Consider the following 13,062-nt stretch of genomic DNA (forward strand, 5'->3'; position numbering starts at 1 on the left):
AGAATAATTATACATCATCAGAGCATTCACTGTAACGACTCTTGGTCTAAGAAGAATAAAAGGAAGTAATTCTATTTTATTATTGAAATGATTGAGAATTATAAAATTTATATACAATGATACATCAAGCTAATCAAGAATCAAAATAAAATAAGTAACAGACTCCTAACTAACCAGACCATTTAACTAATTTGACAGCTTAGCTATCTTAGCTTCACTAACAGCCCTCCTCAAACTTAGGGTGGTTGAGCAAACCACACCAAGTTTCTCTCTAGAAAATGAAAACTTGGAACTAGAGATTGATTTGGTAAAAGTATTTGCTAACTAATGTTCTGCAGGAATATGATGCACCAAGATTTCCTTTTTGAGTACTTTACCTTGGACAAAATAAAAATCAATCTCTATACACTTTCTTCAAGCATGAAATATTAGATTGGCAGCAAGCATGATAATTTTGATGTTGTCCCACCAAATGAAAGGAGTGGTGACTAGAAATTTAAGCTCAAACAGTTAAAAGTGAATCCAACTGATTTTAGAGACAACAAACACTAGTATAAAATTTGACACACTAACTTGTGCGACAAGTTATTTCACAAAAATGATATCTAAATTTTTTAAATTAATTTTTAAGATCACATACCATTTAAGAGAACAATAATGGAATTTCTAAAATTGGATAAACGAGTGGAAAGTTATGCCCATTTTAAAGCCAAAAAAAATTGCATTTTCAACTGTTTACTTTACAAGCTTGATTATTTGCTTTAAATATTTTCTTGCCATACTATTTGTATTCACTTGATTATTTTGATTAATTGCATAATTTTGTGTATTAAATTTTAATTTACCAAAATTAGTTTAAATTTCCAATTCACTCCCCTCTTGGAAACATATCTTGGGTTAACACATAGCCGCTAGCCACTTTGGATCTTTTATTTTAAGATAGGTTGGAGTAATGGATGCCATAAGCACGTTAGGCTTTCTAATACCAGACTTTGCTCTTGTTTGCATTGGATGACTATTGAGTCTAGGATGAACTGGAGCAGCATGATTCATAGGTACAACAATAGGCTCAGAATTCACCTCAGTTACAACAGTAAGAGGAGCATATGGAACTGCAATAGGTGTAACGTCCCCGCTTCAAGCCTCCATTTGGCCCTTACACCCACGGACTATTGGCTCTTATACACGGGAGAGAAAAAAAAACAGAGTATATGAATTTAGGAAATATCAGCTCAATCATGGCTGATGTATTCATTTCATTATATAGCCAAATGGGTGAGTACAAGATAATTTAGTGACCATTAAGGCCTTCACACGTATGGTACAGTACATAACAGAAATAGGGAATATTCTGATAACAATGATTACAAATGATTTCCTTGGGACCACTGCTAAATTGCTCACTGGTGTGACACAGCAGAAACTGTTATTGTAAAGCCCGCTTAGTTAATTTGGAAATTAGCAGTTGTTTATGATTAATTATGGAATTATTTATAACTATTTAAATAATTTATTATGCTGTTATTTATGGGATTCAGAAATGCATGATTATGTCATCAGTAGTTTTTATATTTTGCATTTCCGGTGTCCGGTATTTTGGAACTCGGCGTTTGGCTCAGTAGAAATCACAACTTAGTATGTTAGTAATTTGGGGACGGGTTTTAGACATTGGGAATGTCGGGAATGGCCGGGAATTTAGAATTTCCCAAAAATACCCCTTTAGTATGATTTTCATGATTTTAAGGTGGAGGGGCAAAATGGTCTTTTTGCCCCATTAGTATTTTGTCTTATGTGATTTATTAAATGGATTAAATGTTTATTTTAAATAATTGTTTTGGCTGAAATAAGGTGTTATATGCATTAAAACTTTATTTTCTCTCAAATTTTACACTTAGCATATTTTAGAAAAAACTTTGAAAAAGGAAAACACTCTCTTTTCTCTCTCTCTTTTTCGGCTGAAGGCTTGGGGTTCAAGGGCTGGTTTTCTTTCAATTTTCAAGCTAGTTTCATCCAACCTAAGTGTTCTTCTAATCCTTGGTAAAGTCTCTAACCTTTCTTGTTGTAATTTCTTGAAAAAAATGATGAAAAATGGTGATGCATGCATGGTGTTTTGGTATTGTTGCTGCTGGTTATTGTTGTTGTTGTTTCTGTGATTAAAGTGTTGAATTCAGTAGGTTTGATGAGATTAAATTGCATGCTTGAATTCTTGTTCTAGTTGGTTAAGTGTTCATGTGAAAAAGTTATGAATTTTTGAATGAAATGGTTCAATTTGTTTCTGTGAAGTTGCTGGATGTTCTTGTGTGTTTTCAGAAGCTTATTCATGCTTAGTTAAGTAGAATTAACCAGGTTTTATTGCATGATTAGTGGATTTTAACCAAGTTGAGTTTTGGAACTCAAAGCTTGGTCTTTAATGGTGTTTTGTGTATCTGTGAATTCTGGGTTAGTTTGTTGCCTTGGATTTGTTCTATGGGGTATTTAGAGCGAGTACGGAAGGTTTGGAATCATTTGGGTTTGATTTGATCAAGTTAGGAATTTTGAAAAATTCTGCCGAGCTTCGGAATTCGGTTGTGCAACCGGAATTCGGATGGGTGTCCGATAATTCCCGAGCCGGAATTCGGTTGGGCAAGGTCTGCGGTTGGGGAATTTTTCCGAACCCTAGTTTTCCTCGTTTTTATGTTTTTAGGGGTATTGCCATGCTTTTTATCGATAGGGAAACTTTTAGTTCCTAGTTTTAGTCCCCGGGAAGTGATTTAGCGTATCACTTATAGCGTTGTGATTTTTATGGTTTAGGAGCCGATGTCCGTAGCTCGGCTTCGGTTCCGGTCCGGGTTGGTAGCTCCACTGAAATCGGAATCCGGGTAAGATTAGTATAACGGTATGCATATGTAGATTACATGTTTAGCGTGCATGTAGGAAGCCTGCTAGATTACATTAGTTATGTATATAGGCTTCGAACCATCCAACCTGTCACGTCGATGCAATTTGGAGTATGACCGAGCGGCGGAGTATGGCCGGATTCGGCCGTCAGTCGACATTTGGTTGGTGGTTCGATCTTTATTGACCTATCCCGTCGGTACGAGTGGAGTATGACCGACGGCGGAGTATGACCGGTTCGACCGATCAGGAGGATACTTGTCAATAATACCGTCCCTGTGAACGTTCAAAACTCAGTACCATGTTGGACATGGCAGTAGTGGCTCAGTACCATGTTGGACATGGCAGTAGCGGGACTCAGTGTCGTGTTGGACACGGCAGTTAGTATTATGTATGATATTTTTATGCTTTTCTTACTGAGTCCGTCGACTCACAGTTTATGTTCATGTGTAGGTAAAGGCAAGGCTATAGCTGATGGACCGTGAGCGAGCTTATGAGATTGTACATGTCGGGGCGGTTAGGCCTGGAGCGTACGATCCTCGGGACAGCAAGGCTGAATTTTGTATCTGGTCGTTAGACGACTTTTAATTTTATGTAATAGTTAAACAGTTAAAACTTTTGTAAATGATTTTATAAATCGGGATCCCGAGTCTTTTGTAATATGGTTTATAAGTTTAATTAAAAAGCAAAATTTTAACTAATCACGTTTTTCCATAAACCTCGTTGATTAGCAACGAGCTGCACAGTACGTTTAAAAATCACGTAATACGCCTAAGATAGTTAGGGTGTTACAGTTATGGCCTCATTTCTTTACACCACCCCTCAAACGAGAGGGTGCCATTTGTACTCCGAGTTTGGAAATAAGCATTCGAAATCTATCATGTGTTAAGCCTTTAGTGAGACAGTCAGCTACCTGATCTGTTGAGGGTATGTACTTGACTTCCAATTCCTTTTTCAGCACTTTGTCTCTTACAAAGTGTATGTCCAATTCAATATGCTTTGTTCTGGCATGGTAGACGGGGTTTGAGGCTAATGCTGCTGCACTCACATTATCACACCAGGTCATTGATCTAGCTGCCAAAGGAAACTGCAGCTCTTTGAGTAGAGACTCGATCCATGTTATTTCAGCCGTTACATGTGCGAGCGCCCTGTATTCTGACTCGGTACTTGATCTCGATACAACAGCCTGCTTCTTTGATGACCAAGACACCAAGGAATCTCCAAGATAGACACAATACCCTGCCACTGAGCGTCGATCATCCGGGCAGCATGCCCAGTCCGCGTCAGAGTAACCAACAATAGCTAGTTGGTCACACGGTCTGATGTGCAGTCCATGTTGAAGTGTTCCTTTCAAGTACCTTAGGACCCGTTTAGCTCCACTCCAGTGAGTAGTTGTGGGGCTTTGAATAAATTGGCTCGATTTGTTGACAGCATAGGCGATATCGGGTCTTGTGTGGCATAGGTATTGTAGTGCTCCCATCAAGCTTCTATAGACAGTTGGATTTGCAAGGCTTTCACCATCAGTCAAAGAGAGTGGTTTCCCAGCAACAATTGGTGTGGGGCACGGCTTCAAGGTTGTCATGTCATATTTGTGTAGCAGCTCTTCAATGTATCTAGCTTGAGTGAGGTATATCCCTGTCTCATCACGTTGTACTTCGATACCAAGAAAGAAGTTCAGTGGTCCAAGGTCTTTTAATGCAAATTTCTTGTTCAAGGCAGCAGTGAATTGAGAGATTCTATTAGGATTGTTCCCTGTAATTATAATGTCATCAACGTAGATGAGTACAAGAATGACAACCTTTTCTTTGTTGAGGAAGAATAGTGAGTTGTCGGCTCTTGAATTCTTGAAACCCCACTGCTGTAGTGTTTGTTTTAATTTCTCAAACCACGCCCTTGGAGCTTGTTTGAGTCCATACAAGGACTTGTGAAGTTTGCAAACATAATTCGGCTTGGTTGGATCAACAAATCCCTCTGGTTGGCACATATAGACATCCTCCTCAAGTTGGCCATTTAAGAAAGCATTGTTCACGTCGAGTTGTTGGATTGTCCAATTCCTTGAAACAGCTATAGTTAGGACAATACGGACTGTAGATGCCTTGATAACAGGGCTGAAGGTCTCACTATAGTCGACACCCGGCCTTTGGTGGAATCCTTTAGCCACTAGACGCGCTTTGAGTCTGTGGAAAGATCCATCCGCATTAAGTTTAACCTTAAAGATCCACTTATTCCCTATCAAATTATAGTAAGGAGATGGAGGAACAAGGGTCCAAGTTTTTTTTTGCTTTAAGAGCCATGATTTCGGAGCCCATGGCTTGATTCCACCCCTCAATCGCAAGGGCTTCTGCTACTGTACGAGGTTCAGCAAAGAGAGAAGTCCATTGGGATTGACCTGTAAACACCTTTGGCTTGAAGATACCAGCCTTGGACCTTGTTATCATGGGATGACTAGGTTGAGAGGGAGCTGGTGGAGGTTCGGGTGAGACAGTAGAGGGTGTAGCAGAATCTGTAGGACTGTGGCAAGATGTATCGTTAGGAGCAGAATCAAGAGACAAGTGTGGGGAAATTACCTCATCAGAAGAGTGAGAAGAAGTGGCAGGACTAGGTGGTGCTACTCCGTGAGGGACAAGTGGCTCGGTGGGAAGAGATACACCTGCAGAGTTGTGAGGAAGTGGTAAATGAAGCCAAGAAACAGGTGTTGATTGTTCAGGGCTGTAAGTGTTCAAGAAGCCATGCTTAAACGGAAAATCATTTTCATTAAAGGTGACATGGCGGGAGATGTAAACACGACCTGTTGAGCTAAGACATTTATAGCCCTTAAACATTTCACTATACCCCAGATTGACGCACTTGAGGGAACGGAAGCTGAATTTGTGAGCTTGATAGGAACGTAAGCATGGAAAGCATGCGGCGCCAAAGGTTTTTAAAAAATGATAGCCGGGTTTGCGATGGAATAAAACTTCATATGGAGATTTGAATTTCAGAACAGGGGTAGGAAGTCTATTAATCAAATAGACTGATGTGATGAAAGCATCTACCCAATATTTCAAAGGGATACCTGCTTGTGCCATTAGGGTGAGGCCCATGTCGACAATGTGTCGATGTTTACGCTCAGCTCGCCCATTTTGAGCTGAGGTAATGGGGCAAGAATGTTGAAAAACAATGCCACTTTCTTGGACAATTTGACCAAAGGAAGTGTACTCACCTCCCCAGTCAGAACGCAAAGCTTTAATTTTTGAGTCAAATTGATTCTCTGCTAGAGATTTAAATTGGGTGAAGGCATCTAGTGCGTCAAATTTATTTTTTAGTGGAAAAAACCATGTGTAACGACTGTAGTCATCTAGGAAGTGTATATAATACTTGTAATTAGTATTGGATTGGACTGGGGCAGGGCCCCATAGGTCGGTGTGGATAAGTTCAAGAACTTTTGATGCTCTGCTAGTGGAAACTTTAAATGGAAGAGCATGGGATTTCCCCATTTGGCATGCATCACAAAAAGAGATTTGTTCATTAATTGGAACTCTTACACTAGCTGAAGGAAGAACATGCTTTAAAACACTAGACGAGGGGTGGCCTAAGCGTCTATGCCAAACCCCCTTTGTGGAATTTAAAGACTCATCAGCCACAGGCTGGTTTACACTGTTTTGAGCTACACTAGACATACTAACATGGCACTGAGACACTTGAGAAGATTGGAGAGATGACACAAATTTGGAGAATGGTGGCTGGAGTTGATAAAGACCATCTTTAAGAGTTCCTCGGAGTAGCACCTTCCCTGTTTTCTTGTCCTTAACACAACAAAAATCAGAATGAAACTCCATCAGTACATCGTTATCAGCTGTGAGTTTAGATACACTGATTAAGTTCTTTGCTATTTGAGGAACATGTAGTAAATCTTTTAAAATCAAGGGTTTCTGTGAGAAAGATGGTAAAGAACAACAACCAGTATGAGCTATTGAAAGAGAGGTACCATCTGCAATAGTTAATCTCTCCTTACCACCATACGGAGTGCGCTGAAGCAGTTGGTTTGGGTCAGAAGTGAGGTGTTTACTCGCTCCACTATCTGCAAACCAAGCTTCATGGTCAATAACCTCTGGAGCAGTCACAAAGGCAGTATGATTACCTGAGCCTTGACCCGTTTGTGAGCCTTGTTTGTTGCGAGGATCACTTCCCATGAACGACTCATCATAGCGATTGTAGCAAACGGCAGCCGAATGACCATATTTACCACACACTTGGCAAGTGGGACGACCATTGTTGTTAGAGATTCTTCCACCTCTACCACGAGATCTATTGCTTCCTCCACGATATCCACCATGACCTGTGCCGTGGCCATGAGAGGGTTGATTGTTTTGCCTTTTTTGTGGATTAGAATGGTTGGTAGTCTTATCAGCAAGATTGGCAGAGGGAGCTATTGCATCCTTTAGAAGTTTTGATTTGGAACTGTGAGTATTCAAGCGTTCTAAGCGGCTGTCGAAGCTCAGCAAAACATCTTGTAGCTCTAACCAGGTGAGTGAGGCTCCATGGGCCTCAAGTTGGACAACAATGGTGAGGTATTCTGGACCAAGACCATTTAGAACATTAGTGACAAGATGAGACTCAGGGTAAGATTCACCCGCTATGGCGAGAGTGTCTGCCCAAGTGCGCATCTGACGAAGATAGGCGGCCATCGTCATGCTTTCTTTGTGAGTTGTCTGTAACCAGGTGCGGGTGTCATCCACCTTGGCTTTTGAGTACGCACCATAGAGGGTTTCGAGTGCACGCCATAGATCGAAGGCTGAGGTACAACCCATGACTTCAGAGGCAATGGCTTCAGTCATTGAGCCATAGAGCCAGCCCATAAGAAGCTGGTCGTTGATTATCCAAGCTTCGTACTCCGGATTTGGACACATTTCAGATCTTGTTGTGCCATCATTTGTAGAGATGGTCATAGGTATGAACTCTGGAGGGCACATTCTGGTTCCATTTAGAAACCCATCGAGTCGGTGACCTCGGATTATAGTGGATACCATCGTTCTCCAAAGAGTGAAGTTGTTGCGATCTAGTTTTAGCACAAAGGGTTGGCTGAGTGTGCTTCCAAACGGTGAGACTGGTGTAGATTGATGGCTGTGAGTATTGGCTGAACTTTGGTTGGTTGCAGCAGAAGTAGCATTGCCTTGGGTAGCAGATGCGGCTGGAGGTGGAGTCTGATTATTCCCTGTCGACATGGCGGCGTAGGCCTTTTAGAGCTCTGATACCAAGAGAAAAAAAACAGAGTATATGAATTTAGGAAATATCAGCTCAATCATGGCTGATGTATTCATTTCATTATATAGCCAAATGGGTGAGTACAAGATAATTTAGTGACCATTAAGGCCTTGACACGTATGGTACAGTACATAACAGAATTAGGGAATATTCTGATAACAATGATTACAAATGATTTCCTTGGGACCACTGCTAAATTGCTCACTGGTGTGACACAGCAGAAACTGTTATGGCCTCATTTCTTTACAATGGGTACGTCACTTTGGCTGCTTCCTGGACTGATGACTGACCCTACAGACCAACACGAGTGTTTCCAGCATGCTTTGTCCTCACTCGCACGCTTCCTAGGAAAACTTTCCAAGAGATCACCCATCCTAAAATTACTCCAGGTCAAGCACGCTTAACCGTGGAGTTCTTTCATGATGGGCTACCAAAAAACAAGATGCACCTTGTTGATATAGGTAGTACCAATTAATCCATTTAAGCCCTCTTCAACTGTGTAGTCCCATACCTACACAGTCTCCGAATCATCCCACTTGACCTTCCCTAGACGGTGTGGGATTGCACAACTTACCCGGTATTTTCCCTTACAGATCATGGGACTACTGACTGTCACAATCACCCTCCCTTACGGGGTCCGACGTCCTCGTCGACCACACTTCCGGCTGGGTCAAGGCATTGTGACAGTCAGTAGTCCCGTGATCCGTAAGGGGAAATACCAAGTAAGCTGTGCAATCCCACACCGCCTGGGGAAGGTCAAGTGGGATGATTCAGAGACTGTGTAGGTATGGGACTACACAGTTGAAGAGGGCTTAAATGGATTGATTGGTACTACCTATATCAATAAAGTGCATCTTGTTTTTCGGTAGCCCATCACGAAAGAATTCCACAGTTAAGCGTGCTTGACCTGGAGTAATTTTAGGATGGGTGACCTCCTGGAAAGTTTTCCCAGGAAGCGTGCGAGTGAAGACAAAGCATGCTGGAAACACTCGTGTTGGTCTGTAGGGTCAATCATCAGTCTAGGAAGCAGCCAAAGCGACGTACCCGTGTATAAGAGTCATTAGTCCGTGGGTGTAAGGGCCCAATAGAGGCTTGAAGAGGGGACGTTACAAATGGTATCAGAGCCTTGACCCAGCCGAAAGTGTGGTCGACGAGGACGTCGGACCCCGTAAGGGAGGGTGATTGTGACAGTTAGTAGTCCCGTGATCCGTAAGGGGAAATACCGGGTAAGTTGTGCAATCCCACACCGCCTGGGGAAGGTCAAGTGGGATGATTCAGAGACTGTGTAGGTATGGAACTACACAGTTGAAGAGTGCTTAAATGGATTGATTGGTACTACCTATATCAACAAGGTGCATCTTGTTTTTCGGTAGCCCATCACGAAAGAACTCCACAGTTAAGCGTGCTTGACCTGGAGTAATTTTGAATGGGTGACCTCCTAGAAAGTTTTCGCAAGAAACGTGCGAGTGAGGACAAAGCACACTGGAAACACTCGTGTTGGTCTGTAGGGGCAATCGTCAGTCCATGAAGCAGCCAAAGTGACATACTCGTGTATAAGAGCCATTCATTCCGTGGGTGTAAGGGGCCAATGGAGGCTTGAAGCAGGTACATTACAAATAGGTGAGCTTGAAGCAACATTTGCAAGAGGAAGAAGCACACCAGCATAATCATTCTGGTTTGACACACCAATAGATGTTAAGGTTGGAATCCTGCCATGAGCTATTAAAATAGAACCTATATTTGAAGCATTAACAACAAAATCATGGGGTGGATTCGCATATGTAACAATAACTACTCCAGTGTCAGATTGAGAGGATATACTTGGAGTGACAAGTTGAATGGGAATCAAATCTGGAGCTTCCACGGTGGGAAGAGGAGATGTAGTTGGGACAGTCACTACACGAGGAGTAGCACTGGTATTGGGAAAAGACACTAGAGAACCAATTTTGGAAGATGATAATTGAGAGAATAGAAAAAATGCTTTCATCAAAGAGGATATCTCTAGAGATGTACAACCTATCATCCTTAGATAAACACTTGTAACTTTTGTGTGAAAGACTATAGCCTATAAATGTACAGGGTACTGGAGTTTATTTTTGTTGTAAGGCTTAAGGTAAGGATAATAGAGGCAACCAAAAAGCTTGAGAGTGGAATAGTCAGGTTGTGTTTGAAAGATTTTCTCTAGAGGAGACATATAATTGAGTAAAGGAAAAGGCATTCTATTAATGAGAAAGACATCAGACCTAGACCTGTAGGCTTCATCCTAGTATTTAAGAGGGAGAGAGGCTTGAGCAAGGAGAGTAAAGCCACTCTCAATATGCGTCTGTGTTTGCGTTCTGCAACATCATTTCGCTCATGAGTATGAGGACATGAGACTTTGTACAAAATGTTAGAATCATTGAGAAAATTAGTGAAAGCTTGATATTCTCTCCCCAATCAAGTTGGATAAGTTTTATTTTTTTTATTTAATTTAATTTCAACTTGTGTTTTGAAGGGGATGAAAGTGGATAAGGCCTCATTCTTTGTTCTCAAAAGATATATCTATGCGTGCCTAAGAAAAAGCATCAATAAAGCAAATATAATATCTATAACCATTAGAAGAGGTTACAGGGGCTGGACCCCATAGATCAGAATGTAGTAATTGTAATGGCTCAGTGTAAGTAGTTTTAGAAATGGGAAAGGTAAGTTTATGGTGTTTCACTAAGACAACAAGCATCACACAGATCAGAGTGGGAAACATTTTTATTGTTAGTTTTGATATTACATGATGTAAAGACAGCTTGAACAATCTGAGAGGAAGGATGTCCAAGCCTCCTACGACATAAAGAAAAAAACATCATTTTTATCATACAAAGTGTGAGAGTTACAACTAAGATTATAGTTTTTTGGAACAATAGATGAAGAGTTATTTGGTTTGGGGCTGGAGGCCAGAAGAATAAGCTGAAAGGAATTAAACTGGTACAGATCTTTGTCAAGTTTCCCAAACATTAAAGTCTTTAGTGAAACGTGATTTTTGAAAACCCAGAAAAAAATGTGAAATTCAAAGAAGACATTGTTGTCTTGAGATAAATGAGAAACATTAAGAAAGTTTTTGGTTATAGAAGGCACATACAGTAAATTATTTAGAACAAGATGTTGAGATTCATAAGGTGAAAGAAATGAGAAATGACCAATTTTACTGATATGCAAACATGCCCCATTGCCCATATGTATATGCTAGTCTATAAGGAGCTCAGAACTTGTCAACAGATTTTGAGCATTTAGAGTGAGGTGATATGTAGCTCCTAAATCCAAGTACCAATTGGGATCAAGGACACTCTCTAGTTAAGCAAAATAATTATGCATTTCATCTACATTAGCAGTGACATTATTAGGGAAATTTTGAAGAGATTCAGGTCTTAAAAAAGCTTTTATCAAATCGATAGTAGTACTGTTGTATCGTGTGACGAACTTTGTGACACATTTGGCATTGGGCTTTTCGATCCCAAACAGTGAACAGACTCCTTCCACGAGAGGGACCACCTTTGTAATTACCATATTGGCCATGAGTATGGGTGACCACCTCTAGAGTAACATGGTTGAAAGGGCGACCATACTGTGGTGGATGGGGGAAGCCTAGTGGACCATGTGATGTAGAAAAGTTGGTGTCAGAGGTGCTTTATGGTTGAGAGCCAAAGGAGGTGGAGCCACACTCTGAAAAAGGTTTTGTATGAGCTAGATTAGCTTCATTGTTGATGAGATCCTACTCTTTGGCAGCTTTGTCAATGCAAACCTCTTTAGCTATTAATAAAGCTTCAATTTTTGCAACACTATAGGCATCCATCTTGATATTAACAGAGGTGATAAATACATTATACTCAATTGCCAAACCATTAAAGATAGCCTTTATGTGATCTTAAGCAGAGGTGGGGTGGCCAATTGAAGCAAATGTATCAATTAAGATTTTAATCTTGAGGAGGTAGTCACTGAGAGCAAGGTTTTTTTACTAGCTGATGTTGGCACGATTCAATGTAGTGTAGTACTCTCTCAGATTAGTTTAGATCTATACAGCACTGTCACAACCAAACATGCGAGTAAGGATTCTTTCAAACATGGAAGAAAGTAACCAGGATACAATGGTGTTGTCCTGTTGCTCCATTGATGGGCAAAGACGAGTCCTCCATGGCTTGAACGATGAAGCTCTAATACCATGTAAGGACTTTTGATCCAAGAAGAACGAAAGAAAGTAATTATGTCTTATTATTGAAATGAATGAGAATTACATGTATTTATATAATGATACATTAAGCTAATCAAAAATTAAACCAGATCAAGTAACATACTCCTAACTACCCAAAACCAGTTAACTAACTTGACAACTCAGCTATCTTAGCTTCACTAACACATAACCACTTCTCTAAAATAGAAAAGCTTTAAAATATTTAAAGAACCGTACTAAAAATACACTACAGCAGATGCTTTAAACTATTTCTTCATTTTAAAATTTCTTTAAAATGTACTATTTAATTATGCTCTACATTTATAGAATACTATTCATTGCTCTAAGCACATTTTATTAATTATTTTAGCAAGAAAATACGTGTTGATATTAAAATGATATATTTGAAGTGAATAAAATATATTAAAAATTTTAAAAAGTAGGGCTTTGTTGATATATTTTAAAGAAGTTGATATATGTAGTAAGGCTGAACATCAGGCGAGTTTACCGAGTATTGGATTGGTGGGTTTTGGGTTCAAAAAAATAAAACCAAACCCGGACCCGAATAGGGCACGAGTTGACGGGTTGGCGGGTTTCGGTTGGCCGGGTGGGCAGGTTGAAAATATAAGGTACCGAACCTGTTCTTTTGATTAAAAACAGGATAACAAATGAGTATATTCCCTACTTTTCTTATATACATTTTTCATAATAGTTTTTATAATATGTATAACCCTTTTGTTGTACTT

This window comes from Cannabis sativa, chromosome 1, assembly GCF_029168945.1.
Source record: "Cannabis sativa cultivar Pink pepper isolate KNU-18-1 chromosome 1, ASM2916894v1, whole genome shotgun sequence".
Taxonomy (NCBI): domain Eukaryota; kingdom Viridiplantae; phylum Streptophyta; class Magnoliopsida; order Rosales; family Cannabaceae; genus Cannabis; species Cannabis sativa.